At 52.1% G+C, this 17153-nt stretch overlaps 1 protein-coding gene across 1 annotated transcript in view; it reads right to left on the bottom strand.

Annotated features, from left to right (window-relative positions):
* Positions 1 to 219: 219 nt before the first annotated feature.
* The window catches only part of LOC115085562 (probable G-protein coupled receptor tkr-1), a 47529-nt gene continuing 30595 nt past the window's right edge, over positions 220 to 17153 (bottom strand). Inside the window, exon 3 of the mRNA XM_029591739.1 lies at positions 220 to 592. The gene's annotated coding sequence lies outside the window, so the exon portion shown is untranslated. The remainder of the gene's footprint in view (positions 593 to 17153) is intronic.

The raw sequence follows: 17153 nt of genomic DNA, 5'->3' as shown, positions 1-17153 counted from the left end.
TGGTACAGTTCTCTCTGTTTTAAATTCAGCGGCTCGTTATTGCCGTCTTGTTTTAACTTGATCCAATTCAGGGGGTTTCTGATTACTCGGGCTTTGATATTCTCGATACTGAACTCCTGCAGAGTGGGTAGTAGTACTTATGGTGACGCCCCCTCGAAGCTTTGGGCTGACTCCATCTGCTGGATTGGGGACATAACCCACGGTCTGGACTGATCCATGGTACTACAGGAACGAAAATTAGCAGGTAAGTAATAATTTTCTTTTTCCTCAAGCCTGTAAACATTTCAGAATGAAGCTGATGATAAGTGATCCCCTGTGCCCCATGAAATTCTTTAGTTTGCAGACCAGATGAACACTGTTCTGATCCAAGGTGTTCATCAGTGCAAAGTTCAGCTTTGGATTCCCATCTCTGCTGCAGCTGATGTGCTTTTCTTTTCCGTTTTCTTTCTTTTCTCTTCCATGGTGACAGCAAACTCTGGAGATGAACCTCAGCAATTTGGTGAAGCGCAACAGTGAACTTGAGACCCAGATGGCCAAACTGATCCAGATCTGTCAGCAGGTGGAGGTGAGTCAGAAAACGGCCGGATTCCTCCTGGAGGAGGGGAACAAAATAAGTGAACATTAATTTTGTGACATCACCAAACCTGAGCATTATATGGGCAGGTTGGTGGAGATGCAATTACGTACCCTGCAGTACCGATTTCGTTATTTGTTGGACACGTGTAACTTGCATGTTACCAGCAGGTACTGTACATCTTGGTGCAGCTATGGGTGGAAACTGGATAGAATGTATTTCCTGCACAAAAATCTGCACTGGAATCTGATAACCCAGTGGGATGATACTCTAGTTTCCCTGGGTGCATCCAGAATAGTTTGATAGTCATTGCTGTCTGATCACTGTTTGGTTACTTAAGAGGCCAATATTCAGTAAGCCATCGAGCGGACAAGTTCTTCCATTAAAGTTAGCCATATAACTTATGCCGGATATTAAGTGGGATAAATGTCCAGCTGAATATACTTGCCTAAAGTTATCCGGCTACATGTGTCCGAATAACTTTAAAACCCAACCGGCTATCCCACTACTGGCTTTAAAAAGAAATGGGGCAATACGCCCAGTGTCTCCCTCTTTCCCACCATCCCCTTGAAAAGATCATTTTAAAGTTGTGGGCCACAAGCAGCCACAGCCTTTCCCATCCACAATATCAAAATTGGGAATGGATCTCCGGGGACCCTTAAGCCTCCCAGTGCCTCATGCAACACAAATACTCCAGCCCCACCTGACACCCACTGAAAACCCACCTCCCGGCTGCATAACGGATTACCTGGAGAGCAACTCTGGTAGTGTAAGCCACCGACCTTGCTATCGGGGTTGGTAGCTTGCGTTAGCAGCGTTGCCGTCCAGGTAATTCATGATGCTGTCAGGAGAGGAAAGCTTGCACCCTGATCCTGGAGGCCTTGGAGATTGTGAGCATGCTGGGTGGACTGGGAGTGTTATTGATGTGGAAAGCGGGGTTAAGAAGGGGGGCCCAGAGCTCCGATATTGATTTAAAATCATGGATGTGGCTAATCATCTGGCCTGAATGACTTTAGGACTGCTCGGAGGCAGTCCCAATGTTATATTGGCTAAGTTAGCTGGATTACACTGAATTCTGGCTAAGGGCCTCATTAACTAATCTTTTTTTTCTCGTAGACACAGAATGGGAGAAAATCCTTAGTAAATCTAGCCCTAAATTAGCCATATAGCTCCGCTTTGACCCACACTGCTCCATCTCAGCCAGATGCGTTTCTAGCCTCTTAAATATTTTTCCAGCTAAGTCAGGGGTGGTCAGTGAGGTAGAAGCTTTAATTTCTGGCATTTATCCTGCTAAGTGTCAAACTTAACCAGACAAAGGTGCTGAATATGGAACCCATAGTTATGTGTTAATTAGAAGCATAATCACTTATTTTGCTAAATTTAGAATCTGAATTTCAGCGAAGCAAATTATTGAGTTCCACTGAGAGTTTTTTTTTTGGAGAAAGCAGGGACATGTTTAACCACTGCAAGATTTTCTCTGCTGTCTTCGTATTGCAGTTCAAGCAGTAGTTAATTAAATGTAGTCTCAACAGACATAGTGACAGATCTTGGGGGATGGGAAAGAGACCGGATGATTTAATACGGGTGTAGAACACATAGACTGAAATATAGATGCTTTTATTTCAATTCTATGTAGACTGGAAGAGGACTCGATATTGAAAATCTTGTTGAGTGGATAACATAACAAGCTAATTTTAGCTGGTTATCTTTAAGTAAATATTTTGCTGAATTTAACTGGTATGTTTTCCGGTAAATATTCTCCTAAATTCTGACCAGGTAGATATACAGGCCAATACAGAATGGTGCGCTCAGCTGAGCGCACCGTTTAGCCTCCGTTTGGTCGTGCGTTTTAGACATGTTGTTATTATTGCCCCTTATACTGTAAGGTGTAATAATAGCACATGGAAAATGCATGTTCCCTGTACGTACCAGGATCAGTCCAGGACACCTGGGTTGTGACTCCGCACCAGTAGATGGAGACAGACTAAAACTTGTGGGCGGAGCCATATATGCCCCTGTGCCAGTCACAGCCCCTCAGTCTTACTCTGTCTCCAGTGGATGGTGCAGGTCCGGTCACAGCCCTGCCTGCCCTGGTTTTGGTACTCCGTCAGGGTCGGTTCTTTTTTTATTCCTTTAGGCCAGTTAGGCTACGTTGTTTTCTGTTTGGGTAATTTTCCAAATTGTCCCTTAGGTCCCTTCGCCCTGCCTCCCAGGGGGGTTGTGAGGTTCTGAGGGGACCACCCCCCCCTGGTTGAGGCCGCTGCTAGGGTCGAGGACCCAGCTGGCCTAGTAGCAGCGTCAGGGGTGACACCGGGGAGCCCGGTTCACTCACCCCTGCTGGATTAGGGCTCCAGGACCGTGGACAGCGACAGGCTTTTTTGTTAAAAAAAAAAAAAAAAAAAAAAGGTTTGGTTTTATTTTCTGCCGGCTCTCTCTTGCTTCGCGGCGCCGCTCGCAGGGGGGGGCGCCGCCGACGGGGGGAGGCCGTTCGATTTTTTTTTCTTCAGTTTTCGTCGCTCCTGCTGCTCCGTCTTCGCGCCTCTTCGCCGGCATGCCTCGCGGCTCGGTCTGCCGGGCCTGTGGCTCGGCGCGCGCGCGTCTTTCGCGCGAAAGTCTCTGCGCGGCCTGCATCCCGGGCGGAGAGGGGTCGTCGGGGGCGCCTCGGGGGGCTCGTTCTCGGCCCGCGCGATCGCCTCCGCGCGGGGGGGGCGCCGTAGAAAAGCCCCAAGAGCTTTTCCCGATCAGCGCGGGAGTGGCGGCCATTTTGGCCACGGGCCGCGAAATGGCGCGGGACTCGGCAGGGCCTTCGGCCTTGCCTCCCGCGCTTTCCCCACAGCGAATCGCGGTCGGAAGGGGTCCCTCGGGGGACACAGGGTCCCCGGGGAGTCCCGATGATTTTTCATCGGATTCGGGCTCTCTTTCGGAGGACCTTGCGCTTTTGTTGCGCAAGGTCCTAAAATACAAAAAAAGCAAGCGCGGCCGGAGTGAGGCTCGCAGAGCTCCACCGCTGAAGAGGTCCCGGAAGCCTTCGGGGGTCGCGGAGGGACCCCACGGCACCTCGCGGGGGAAGCAGCCTCCACGTGGCGTCCCACAGGAGGCCGACACCGATTCCTCCCCCGAGGAGGACGCTGATTCCCCTGAAGAGACCCAGAAGGGGCCCGACGATGTAGGAGCGGACGGCTCCGCTACGTCCGGCGTAGCCAAAGGCTCACAGGCTGTGGAAGGAGACGATCCCAAAGTGGTCAGGCTCTTCCGTAGGGATGAATTGCCACCTCTAATTCCAGCTATTATCCAGGAACTGGGAATAAACCCCCCTCCGGCGGTGGTTCGTCAGGAAGCGAACATGGATCCGGTCCTGTTAGGCCTCACGGGTCCAGCAGTTGCTTTTCCGTTCCATTTTTCCTCAACAGACATCATGTTCCGGGAATGGGACACCCCGGAGTTAGGGTTGAAGGTCAGCAAGGCCATGGACAAACTTTACCCGCTTCCGGAGGATGCGCTGGACCTTCTCAAGTTTCCCAAGGTGGATTCGGCGGTTTCGGCGGTAACGAAAAGATCTACTATCCCGGTTACGGGTGCTACAGCCCTTCGGGACCTTCAGGACAGGAAGCTGGAAGTACAGCTCAAGAAGATTTTTGAGGTTTCAGCGCTAGGAATTCGGGCCGCCATGTGTACGAATTTCGCTTTGAGAGCAGGCTTACGCTGGGCTCAGGTCCTTCAAGCCAATGCGGACCTTTCGGCAGACGAGGCAGCGCAAGCGGATAAGTTGGAAGCGGTAATAGCATATGGCGCAGATGCACTCCACGATCTACTGCGCACTTCGTCTAGATCCATGGTGGCGTCGGTCTCGGCTCGCCGCCTCCTGTGGCTACGCAACTGGGCGGCGGATGGCTCTTCAAAGGCTCACCTCGGGGCGCTGCCATTCAAGGGTAAATTGCTGTTCGGCAAGGAATTAGATGACTTGATGGCTTCCCTGGGGGAAAATAGGGCTCTCAGGTTGCCCGAAGATAGATCCAGGTCGCGGCCTTCCTTTTCAGCCAGGTCCCGCTTTCGTGGGCCCAGGAGGGCGCGGCCTCAAAGGTCGTCCGGGCACTCGTTCAGGTCTTCCTCCTCCCGTACCCCACAGTGGCAGCAGCAGCAGCAGCAGTCCTTTCGTGGGAGGCGTTTTGGTAGACCAGGGGGTGCCCTGGCCATCACGGCGCCCAAGTCTTCACAATGAAAGAGGGTCGGCCCTTCTCCCGCAGCAGCCTCGGCACGCTGTCCCCAACGTCGGGGCGCGGTTGCTGTCGTTTTACGAGAGATGGGCCGGAATAACGTCGGACCAGTGGGTCCTCACCGTGATAAGTCACGGCTACGCGTTAGATTTTGCTCGCATTCCAGTGGACAAGTTCCTTGTGTCACCCTGCAAGGCTCCCGAGAAGAAAGTGGCGGTGCTAGACACCATCCGCCGCGTAGAGGACTTGGGAGCCATCTCCCCCGTTCCTGTCAGCCAACAAGGAAAGGGCCGTTACTCCATTTACTTCATAGTTCCAAAGAAGGACGGCACGTCCCGACCAATTCTGGATCTCAAAGGGGGTGAACCGATGCCTACGCGTTCCTCGCTTCAAAATGGAGACCATCCGGTCCGTCATCGCCGCGGTCCGGCCAGGCGAGTTCCTGGCCTCCCTGGACCTCACGGAAGCGTATCTTCACATAGGTATCCAGCCGTCATTCCAACGCTTCCTCAGATTCTGCATTCTGGGTCGGCATTACCAGTTTCGGGCGCTCCCTTTTGGGCTCGCAACGGCCCCTCGTATTTTCACGAAGGTGATGGTCGTGGTGGCGGCGCAACTGCGCCGAGAAGGTCTCCATGTCCATCCGTACCTGGACGACTGGTTGATTCGGGCGAAATCCGAGGATCAGTGTCGGATGGCGGTGGCCAGGGTCCTCCATCTGTTGCAGTCCCTGGGATGGGTGGTCAACTTCAGCAAGAGTCATCTGACACCAACGCAGACCCTGGAATATCTGGGAGCTCTTTTCGACACAAAGCAGGGCAAGGTGTTTCTTTCCCTCGAACGGATGGTCAAATTGCAAACTCAGGTACAACGCTTGTTGTCTCTCCGCCAACCACGAGTCTGCGACTACCTTACGGTCCTAGGGTCTATGGCTTCCACGCTGGCGCTGGTGCCATGGGCGTTCGCTCATCTGCGACCTTTACAGTCATCCTTGCTTTCCCGCTGGAAGCCGGTCTCGGAGGATTTCCACTTACCACTTCCTCTAGCGGGACACGCGAGATCCAGCCTGCGTTGGTGGCTGGACCCCAGTCACCTTTCCGCCGGAGTCTCCCTCCTGGTGCCCAGTTGGACAGTGGTGACCACGGATGCCAGCCTCTCCGGTTGGGGAGCGGTCTGCCTAGGGAGCTCAGTTCAAGGCCTATGGTCGGTGTCGCAAGCCCAGTGGTCTATCAATCGCCTAGAGACCAGAGCGGTCCGTCTGGCCCTGCAGGCTTTTCTACCATTGCTGAGGGGAAAGGCGGTCCGAGTGTTGTCGGACAATGCGACCACCGTGGCATACATCAACCGGCAGGGGGGGACCCGGAGCCCCCAGGTGGCGGAGGAAGCTCAGCGCTTGATGGCCTGGTCGGAGCTACATCTCAGCAACCTCGCAGCGTCTCACATTGCGGGAGTCGACAACGTGCAGGCGGACTATCTCAGCCGTCATCGTCTAGATCCCGGAGAGTGGGAGCTGGGGGACGAAGCTTTTCTTCTCATTTGCGAAATGTGGGGAGTGCCCCACATGGATCTGATGGCCACGTGGCACAACGCGAAGGCCCCGCGATTTTACAGTCGACGTCGAGAGCGGGGGGCAGAGGGCGTCGATGCGCTGGTGCTTCCCTGGCCGACGGATGTGCTGCTCTACGTGTTTCCCCCATGGCCGATGATCGGCAAGATTCTACGGCGCATAGAGTTGCATCCGGCCAACGTGATCTTGGTGGCACCGGAGTGGCCTCGCCGGCCGTGGTTCGCAGACCTCGTACAACTGGCAGTGGCGGCACCCCTTCGGTTCCAGGGAATGGCGGCCCTACTCCATCAGGGCCCCGTCTGTTTGGAGGATGCGGATCACTTCTGTCTCGCGGCATGGCTTTTGAGAGGAATCGACTGAAGAGAAAAGGTTATTCAGATGCGGTGGTGGCCACGCTACTGCGTTCCAGGAAGCAGTCGACGTCTTTGGCTTACGTCCGTGTCTGGGTTGTCTTTGAGGACTGGTGCGTGCAGCGCGGGGTGGACCCCACTTCGGCTTCCGTCGCTGAGGTTCTGGCGTTCCTCCAGGCGGGTCTGGCCAAAGGTCTGGCGTGCAGTTCCCTACGAGTCCAAGTGGCGGCGCTGGGGTGTTTGCGAGGTAAGTCTCTGGCGATTCACCCGGATATTGCTCGTTTCCTTCGGGGTGCTAAACACCTTCGCCCCCCGTTACGTCTGCCTTGTCCGGCTTGGAACCTCAATTGGGTTCTCTCCGCTCTATGCATGGCGCCGTTTGAGCCCCTGAAACGCGCGACTCTTAAGGATCTCACTTTAAAAACGGCATTCTTAGTGGCGATTGCCTCGGCACGGCGTGTTTCCGAGTTACAGGCCCTGTCCTGTAGGGAACCTTTCTTGCGTATCTCTGAATCGGGGGTTTCCTTACGGACGGTCCCTTCCTTTCTACCGAAAGTGGTCTCGTCTTTTCACGTTAATCAATCGGTGGAGTTGCCCGCCTTTGCGTGCGGAGACTCCTCTGCTACTGAAGAGAGGGAGTTACGGAAGCTTGACGTGCGGAGATCCCTTCTCCGATATCTGGAGGTCACTAATCCATTTCGGGTCACAGATCATCTGTTTGTACTGTTTTCTGGACCAAAGAAAGGAGCTACAGCGTCCCGCACAACGATTGCTCGTTGGCTCAAGGAGGCCATTGGTTCGGCTTACTTGGTGCGGGGCAAACCTCTTCCCGTGGGGCTGCGGGCTCACTCGACTCGTTCTCAAGCAGCGTCTTGGGCGGAAGCTTCTCAGGTGTCGCCTCAAGAGATTTGTAGGGCGGCCACCTGGAAGTCGTTGCATACTTTTATCCGGCATTACCGGCTGGATGTCCGGGCTACCGATTCTGGGGGTTTTGGAGAGAGGGTACTCCGAGCGGGACTCTCTGCTTCCCACCCTCAGTAGGTTGCTCTGGTACATCCCAGGTGTCCTGGACTGATCCTGGTACGTACAGGGAAAGGAAAATTAGTTTCTTACCTGATAATTTTCGTTCCTGTAGTACCAAGGATCAGTCCAGGATCCCGCCCGCAGTGCTGCGCTGAAGTAATGGAGAGTCCGCTCTGTGTTTTTTGATTTGCTCTGTTCCGCTTGTTCGCTCTCTCGGTTGGAGAGTCCGTTTCCAGAAGGGGTGTTTCTTTCCCCGTTAGTTAGCGGTATCTAGTTTGGTTTACTTCTCTGGTTGTGTTCTACTTTGACATTCCGTAAGACTGAGGGGCTGTGACTGGCACAGGGGCATATATGGCTCCACCCACAAGTTTTAGTCTGTCTCCATCTACTGGTGCGGAGTCACAACCCAGGTGTCCTGGACTGATCCTTGGTACTACAGGAACGAAAATTATCAGGTAAGAAACTAATTTTCCTTTGATGAGTCTGTTGGTTATTACCCCAGAATACTGAAAGTAAAATGTGTGGCCAAACCACACATTTTACTCTCAGAAATTAACGCCTGCCTTGAAAGCACTGGGAAAAGCGAACAGAAAAGCAGAAAAAAATGCTTTTCTGTACACCTGCCGACAACATCATAGCGATATTAAGTCGGAGGCACCAAAAATAAATTTTAAAAAAAATCTGCCCGCCGGTTGGCAGGTTCGAAAATGGACGTTCAATTTTGCTGGCGTCCGTTTTCCGAACCTGTGGCTGTTAGTGGGTTCGAAAACTGCTGCCGGTAAAATTGTGCGACAGTTGTTGGACCCACTGACAGCCGCTGCGTCTGCTAATAAGGAGGCGCTAGGGACGCGCTAGTGTCCCTAGCACCTCCTCCTTATTAGCGCCCAACCTCATTTAAAATCAGAATCGCCCGCCCCCGGAGAGGTGCCGGGGCGCGCGGCAGGAAAGTGGGTGCTTGACTTGGAGCACCGGCTCTCCTGCACCTCTTATTGCATTGGCCTGTATGAGTGGCTGGGTTCCCATGCTGCTCTTAGCCATCACGCACTGAAAAACAGCAGCTGCCAGGTTAACATAAAAAGAAAAAACTGAGTTACGCACAGAATCAAACCCCTCCCCTCCCTCCCTTCTTGCAGAAGTTGTGTCGGGGAGGGGGGGGGGCAATAGAGACCTCTCCACAGGATCCCCTCACCGCCACCCTTATCAAAAGGTTTAGTGGGGAGTGGCTCGAATGCTACCAGCGTTACCGTCAGAGCATCGCTGGACCGTTTGAAGCATCGCTGGACGCCAGCAGGGCGCTAAGCCTGCGCTGCACCTGGACCGGACTTGATAGTTTTTATGTTGAGTTTTGAGAAGGCTCGGCACAGGAGAGTCCCAGAACTACTCGGGCATTTATTTAAATATTGGCAGGATGTCCGGGATTAAGAGGGAGGACCGAGCCAGAACCTTTTAAAAATAATACTGGAGGGGTGGGCGCAGGAGTGGGGGAGACTGGCACCTCCCATTTGGGTATACGTTGGCTAGGAAGGAGTGTGTGTGTGTGGGGGGGCTATTGGCCATCTGTGCAAACTTTTTAATATCCGTGGTCACAAGGAGGATTGTATGGGGAGGGGGGCGGGCGGGGGGATCAGCAGCCCCCTGCACAAGTTTTTTCTTTGGCTGGGAGGGAAGGGAGATCTCGGGGTGGGGGTGGTGGAACTTTTGGTCCCCTGTGCAAACATTTTAACCTCGGCAGCGAGGAGGGGCGATTTCACTGGCCAAATTTGGTTCCCTGTACGTACCTGGATCAGTCCAGACCATGGGTTATGTCCCCAATCCAGCAGATGGAGTCAGCACAAGCTTCGAGGGGGCGTCACCATATATACTACTACCCCCTCTGCAGGAGTTCAGTATCTTCTGACTCCAGCAGATGCGAGTAGGGGATTCAGGGTTTCTCTCCCTGCTGTTGTAAATTAAGCTTTTCCCTTTTTGCTTCCTCTTTTTCTGGGCCTCTGCCTAGTTTTCTTGTGGATCAAGTTTTTCACTTAAAAAAAAAAAAAAAAAAAAAAGTCTAATTCAAAGGTCAGGCTGTGGGGAGGCGTGGCTTACCCCCTGTGTTGTTTCCTCTCCCGGTGCTGAAACCTAGTAGTTAGGACGGGGTAAGTGGTATTATATTTCTGTATTTTTTTTTCTTTGCAGCTCTCCCCAACCCCGGGGCCTCGCGGCTGCCGGTGGTGCCGGTTTTTCAGCGCTTGTGCCTACTGCAGCCCCTCGTGGGCTGCTGGGGCACACAGAAAAGTTTTTCCTCCGACGGGTTGTGAGGCCGGGAAGGCCCCCCCCCTCCCGGCGGCGATTTCGTTCGGCGGGCAGTGTAGGCCTTCTGGGCCCCCCCGCAGCGGCGGTTTTTTCACGCGCCCCCCCCCCCGAGGCTCAACTTAGGTATCTTTAAGCCGGCGTTGCTCTCGCGGGGTGCTCCCGATGCCGCGGCCGTCGCGTTGCTCGGCCTGCGGCGAACCGGGATCCAGGATCTCCCGCGAGGGCATCTGCGCTCGGTGCCTTCCCGGGGGGGAAGGCACCTCGCAGTCCCTCGCCGATTTGGTGTTGCTCTCTGCTATGCCCGGGAGGCGCAGGCCGGCCCCTCCCCCATTCCTGGCGGGAACGGCGGCCATTTTGCATGCCCAGCGCCCTGAGGGGAATCAGGCAGCGCTGGAGGAGGGGGATTTGGTTGCGGTTTCTCCACCGATTTTGCCGCCGCTCTTATTGCCGGAGCAAGGCCCGCAGGGGCAGGGTCCAACGGGGGGTCCCCCCCCCCCGGAGCCCCCTCGGGCAGGCCGGGGTTTTTCCCGGAGTTTGTTCTGCTGATGCACACAGCATACCTCCAGGGGTTGGAGGCTCCTGTGGGGCCCCTCATTTTCACCCTCCAGCTCGGTCCCGCCTTTCGGCCGCGGCTGTGGGAGCGGTGTCAGGACCAGCGGATCCGGGGTCTGATCCCCCGGATTGTGGACAAGGGGACTCCATGCCTGAGGGTGACGACCCGCGCACGCTGCGCCTTTTCCAGAGGGACGAGCTGGATGACCTCATTCCACTTATAATTCAGGAATTGGATCTGGACCCGCCGCCGGACCCGCCTGCTCCAGTAGCGCTGGCAGTCGTCACTTCTTCGAAGAAGGGGGACCCGGTCCTGGCAGCCCTGCAGCCCAGGGCTCGAGCTTCTCCCATTCACGAATCGTTCCAGCAGCTTCTCACTGGGGAATGGGATACCCCGGAGGCTTCTCTGAAGGGCAGCCGGGCCATGGAAAAGCTCTACCCACTACCGGAGGATTTCCTGGACCTCATCTAGGCTCCAAAAGTGGACTCCGCGGTGTCGGCGGTCACGAAGAGGACGACGATACCGGTGACGGGAGGAGCGGCCTTGCGGGATACGCAAGATCGCAAATTGGAAGTTTTCCTGAAGAGGGTCTTCAAGGTCTCCGCTCTGGGCATGCGGGCAGTGATGTGCAGTTCCCTTGCCCAGAGGGCGAGTCTTCTCTGGGTACAACAGCTGCTCACGTCGCAGGAACTACCCGCTGAGGAGGCCGCCCAGGTGGACAGGCTAGAAGCGGCGGTGGCGTACGGGGCGGATGCCTCGTACGACCTGTTTCGGGTCCTAGCAAGATCCATGGTGTCGGTAGTGGCGGCACGGCGCCTCCTGTGGCTCCGCAACTGGGCGGCAGATACGTCCTCCAAGTCGAGTCTGGGCTCCCTTCCATTCAGAGGTAAGTTCCTCTTCGGGGAGGATCTGGATCAGATCATCAAGTCTCTGGCGGAAAACGCGGTTCATCGTCTGCCGGAGGACAGATATCGGCCTTCGAGAGCGTATGCCTCTTCCCGGACCACAGCCAGGGCGCAACGGCGCTACAGGAGCTACAGGCCATCGGGCTCTAGACCCGCCGCCTCCAGGTCACAGACCTGGTCACGTTCCTTTCGTGGACGGAGGCCCGCCCGCACCACCCCCGGAGCAGGTAACCCCTCTCCTAAGACTTCGCAATGATGTCAGGCTCGCCCACTCCGCCAGTCCCAGAATTGGGGGCCGGCTGGCGTTTTTCTACCAGGAGTGGGCGCAGATCACCTCGGACCAGTGGGTCCTGGACACCATAGAGCACGGCTACGCATTGGAATTTGTCCGTCCCCCACAGGCAAGGTTCATTTTCTCCCCCTGCGGGTCGGCGCTCAAGAGACGGGCGGTGCAGGCGACGTTGGACAGACTTCGGGAAATAGGCGCTATCGCCCCCATGCCCTCCGGAGAGGTGGGCTCGGGCCACTATTCCATCTACTTCGTCGTGCCAAAGAAGGACGGGTCCTTCCGGCCCATCCTGGATCTCAAGGAAGTCAACAGGTCCCTCCGAGTGGTCCGGTTTCGCATGGAAACGCTGCGGTCCGTGATTGCGGCGGTACATCGGGGGGAGTTCCTCGCCTCTCTGGATCTCACGGAGGCCTACCTGCACATTCCCATCCGCCCGGTCCATCACCGTCTCCTCCGGTTCAAGATCCTGGACCAGCACTTTCAGTTCATAGCTCTCCCGTTCGGATTGGCGACGGCACCGCGTACCTTTACCAAAATCATGGTAGTTGTGGCGGCAGCCCTTCGAAAGGAGGGCGTGCTGGTCCATCCTTATCTGGACGATTGGCTCATTCGAGCGAAGTCCTTCAGCCAGGGACAAGCAGCGGTGCGCAGGGTGGTACAGTTCCTGCAGTCCCTGGGATGGGTGGTGAACTTCTCCAAGAGCTCCCTCGTACCCTCGCAGCGCTTGGATTTTTTGGGAGCGACCTTCGACACCCGGCTGGGCAAAATCTTCCTGCGTCAGGACAAGGCGCAATCTTTGCGGGAGCATGTACTGCGGTTCTCTGCATTGCAAGATCCCACCTCCTGGGACTACCTCCAGCTCCTGGGGGTGATGGGTTCCACCATCGACATGGTCCCTTGGGCGTTTGCGCATCTCAGGCCCTTGCAGTGGGCGCTCCTCTCCTGTTGGAAACCGATTTCGCAGGACTACCAGATGATTCTCCCACTTCCGCAAAAGGCCAGGGACAGTCTGGGCTGGTGGCTGGATCCGTCGAATCTGGCCCACGGCGTGTCTCTCGACTTGCCCAATTGGGTGATAGTAACCACATGTTGGGTTCCATATTAGGTGCTACAACCCAAGAAAGAGATCTAGGTGTCATAGTGGATAACACATTGAAATCGTCGGTACAGTGTGCTGCGGCAGTCAAAAAAGCAAACAGAATGTTGGGAATTATTAGAAAAGGAATGATGAATAAAACGGAAAATGTCATAATGCCTCTGTATCGCTCCATGGTGAGACCGCACCTTGAATACTGTGTACAATTCTGGTCGCCGCATCTCAAAAAAGATATAATTGCGATGGAGAAGGTACAGAGAAGGGCTACCAAATGATAAGGGGAATGGAACAACTCCCCTATGAGGAAAGACTAAAGAGGTTAGGACTTTTCAGCTTGGAGAAGAGACGACTGAGGGGGGATATGATAGAGGTGTTTAAAATCATGAGAGGTCTAGAACGGGTAGATGTGAATCGGTTATTTACTCTTTCAGATAGTAGAAAGACTAGGGGACACTCCATGAAGTTAGCATGGGGCACATTTAAAACTAATCGGAGAAAGTTCTTTTTTACTCAACGCACAATTAAACTCTGGAATTTGTTGCCAGAGAATGTGGTTAGTGCAGTTAGTATAGCTGTGTTTAAAAAAGGATTGGATAAGTTCTTGGAGGAGAAGTCCATTACCTGCTATTAAGTTCACTTAGAGAATAGCCACTGCCATTAGCAATGGTTACATGGAATAGACTTAGATTTTGGGTACTTGCCAGGTTCTTATGGCCTGGATTGGCCACTGTTGGAAACAGGATGCTGGGCTTGATGGACCCTTGGTCTGACCCAGTATGGCATTTTCTTATGTTCTTATGTAATGGAAGGATTTCTTCTGGATAGGAAGCACCCAAGTCTTACAAGATGGTGGCTGCTGTCCCTAACAGGAATAGCTGGGAGAGGTATTAGTGAGCCAAAAGATTACATCTTTGTATGTCTGTGAGTGGATATGAAGTCCTACTAAATTGCTCTGCAGGCCCTCCAGCTTGTGAACTCTTTGGCTTAGTAATATCTGCATAGTTGGTCATCTTGATGAATTTTGGCCTTTTAAAGAACCAAAGAGATCCCTGGGTAAGGCAGACAGTGCTAGTGAGATATTGGGTAAATTGTAATTCAGCTTGCCATGTGCTTGTGGTTTGGATGAAGCTATTTATACTGAATGTTGCTGTTATTATTACTGTTATTAATCATATGCAAAGTGCATACCAGATCTATGCAGCACTGTACAGAGACATATAATGGACAGTCCCTACGATTTTGAGATAATACCCTGGTTACTTTTCAGTAGCCTGTATATAGTTATGATGAATATTAAAGAAAGTTTGGATTAGTTCCAGCCAAACAAATGCTTGCAATAATTGACGTCTATATGCAAATGGAAAGTTAATCATCTAAGGGGCTCATGCACTGTGGTGTGCTCAGCAGAGAAGATGTTTAACCGTCAGTTGTGCAAACGTTTTTTGCATGCATCTATTACTGCCGATGTAGGAAGGAGGTATACACAAAAAACTGTACACATCAGTTAGTGCCCTCTCATGTAAATCCCATGTTAATGATAAAAATTAGCTATTACCCACCCCACCCCCCATGCAGAGAGGTGCATGGGCTTACCTCGTGTTTTCTTAGTGCTGGAAACTTAGAGATGAATTGTAAAAGCTGGACACGTGCCGAAATCGGGAGATGGGCGAGCATCTAGCATTTGTGCATGTCCAGCCAATTTTATAAAGCAGCCAGATGCTTTCACAAGTGCCGATGCGCGAATATTTTGCATTGGCCATAAAAAGGGACAGGGCATGGCTGTTTTGGGCCATGGCCAAGAGATGTGCGCCCAGTCCAGTGGATGAGGTTTAGGTCTGAAAAATAAAATGTACAGACATCTGCGAGGTGTTTGATGGGTCTGGGGTAACTGGCGGGAGTGCAGGCTAATGAACCGGGGGATGGGGTTTGGAGGGCCTAGCTGATCACTGGCCTAACTGATGGATGACCTGTTGAAACTGATGCGAATCTGTAATAAAATATCCTCACATGCGTGTCTATAAATTGACTTATGTGCTGGGGGCGCACAAGCTTAAAATTAGTTGCATATATACGCTCACCTAGGCCATTTTGTAATGTGCGCGCGTATGTGCGTGCATTTTATAAAATTGCCGCATATCTGGGTACACGCTGACACACACATGTATGTGTGAACCCGTGTGCCTGTTTGAAACATCCTGCGCCTATTCCTACTCAGAGGTGGAGTAAAGTTTCCAGGCCTAATGTTAGTGTATGGGCAGAAGATGGACTTCTGGTGCCAGGACCCTTAGTCGGTATTTTATGCATAAAATACATACTTTGTGCACATAAAGGAAAATTAGTTCTTACCTGATAATTTTCGTTCCTGTAGTACCAAGAATCAGTCCAGACAGTGGGTTATGTCCCTTATCCAGCAGGTGGAGACAGACCAGAATTGTGTGGATGTCCCTTTAAGGAGAGAACCTGTACACTAACCCCTTCAGTATAACGACTGTCAAAGCATAAAAACAAAGAACCCAAACTAGGGTCAAGCAAGTAACAGGAAAGCTCAATGGAGCAATAATAGAACCCATGGAACCTATACGCTCTTGAATATACTTGGTATGGGCAGAAGACCAAGACTTCCGGTGTAATTGCTCAGTAATCTTACTCCATGCCCATTTGAGAAACTGTGAACCTGCAAGACACGGAAGGTAGGCGTCGTCCACGAGCAGAAGTATGGTCATCACAAAACTGGAGACATAACAGCCACTGTGTACCTGGTTAGGACACAGCACTACCCCTCCCGTAGCCCCTGAAGCAGGCACGAACGTGCCGAAACATGGCCCATGACGGGCAAGCAGACGCGAACCCGTGAGAAGAAGTTGAGACGGATGCCTTGATAAGTATTTACATATAAGCAGCGGGTCGCCTCAGAAAACGGGGAGATAAGGGGTTTTTTAAGAAAATAGTTTAAGAAGCAGAAAAATTGAAAGAAAAATGGTTTCACAAAACTTGGATAATAAAGAATAATAGACGGGGCGAAAGAAAAGGACACCCACCAATTGGTTGTCCTTCAATAGAGCCACCGTACATAAGCAACACCATAGCACAAGTGTTCCCTTGTATTGGTGTATGTTGGAGAATTAATTGCATCAGTAGCATGGGATCTTCTTAGTGTTTGGGTAATTGCCAGGTTCTTGTGGCCTGGTTTGGCCTCTGTTGGAAACAGGATGCTGGACTTGATAGACCCTTGGTCTGACCCAGCATGGCAGTTTCTTATGTTCTTAATAACATTGTCAGGCCGATGCAATATCATTGCTGGGAAAATGGGCTCTGTCCTAACGCACGCCGATGGACCTCTCCAGGGTGGTAAAAAGAAGGCACTAGGGGAAACTGTGCACCCCTAGTGCCTCCTCGGCAGCGGGCACCCAGGAGAGTTTGGCTGTCAGCAGGTTAGGAAAATGGACTCTCATTAATTTGAGCGTCTATTTTCCTAACCTGACTGCCCAGCACACTTTTTTTTTTTTGTTATAACCGTTCTCCTTTTTGTTCCTCTGACTTAATATTTACATAATATTAAGTCAGAGTCATAATATTAAGTCAGAGGAAGTTACAGAAAAGCAGTATTTCTACTTTTCTGTACACTTTTTGGGCTGCTGAGAAATTAAACGTGTTCGGGCAAGTTTAATTTCTGAGGGTAAAAATGTGCATGTCAGGCATGCATTTTTTTTTTTTTTTTTGCATTGGTGGAGAATAGCTAAAAGCCTCATCAACATGAATTTACATGTAATGAGCGCCTCCTCTTCTGCTTGACTTTTTGCTCTCTTGATTAATTTCTTCGTCTCCCTCAGTTCTACCAGATATTCTTCTTTGTGCTCCTCTCTTTGGGATCTTTTGTATTTCTTGAACGCTGTTTCTTTTAGCCTTTATTTTGTCAGCCACCTCCTTTGAGAACCAGATAGGTTTCATTTTTCTTTTGCCTTTTCTTTACTTTTCTAACATATAGATTAGTTGACTTGGCAATTGCTCCTTTTAGATTGGTCCACTGTGATCCATATCTCTCACATTCTCCCAGCCTTTTAGTTCTTCCTCTAGGTACTTCCTCATTCATCAAAGTTTGTGTTTTGAACTGCAGAACTCGGGTTTTTGTGCTTCTTTTCCGCATCTTTTTTTTTTTTTTTTTTTAATATCACAAAAAAAATACGGAAAAGAAGCACAAAAACCCGAGTTCTGCAGTTCAAAAACGGCATCATCAACTTTAAAGCAATTGAAGAAGTGAAAGCAACCACAGCACAAGTCAAGCACAGCAGA

This window comes from Rhinatrema bivittatum, chromosome 2 (genome assembly GCF_901001135.1).
Source record: "Rhinatrema bivittatum chromosome 2, aRhiBiv1.1, whole genome shotgun sequence".
NCBI classification, from domain to species: domain Eukaryota; kingdom Metazoa; phylum Chordata; class Amphibia; order Gymnophiona; family Rhinatrematidae; genus Rhinatrema; species Rhinatrema bivittatum.
This window is presented reverse-complemented; position numbering and strand designations above follow the sequence as displayed.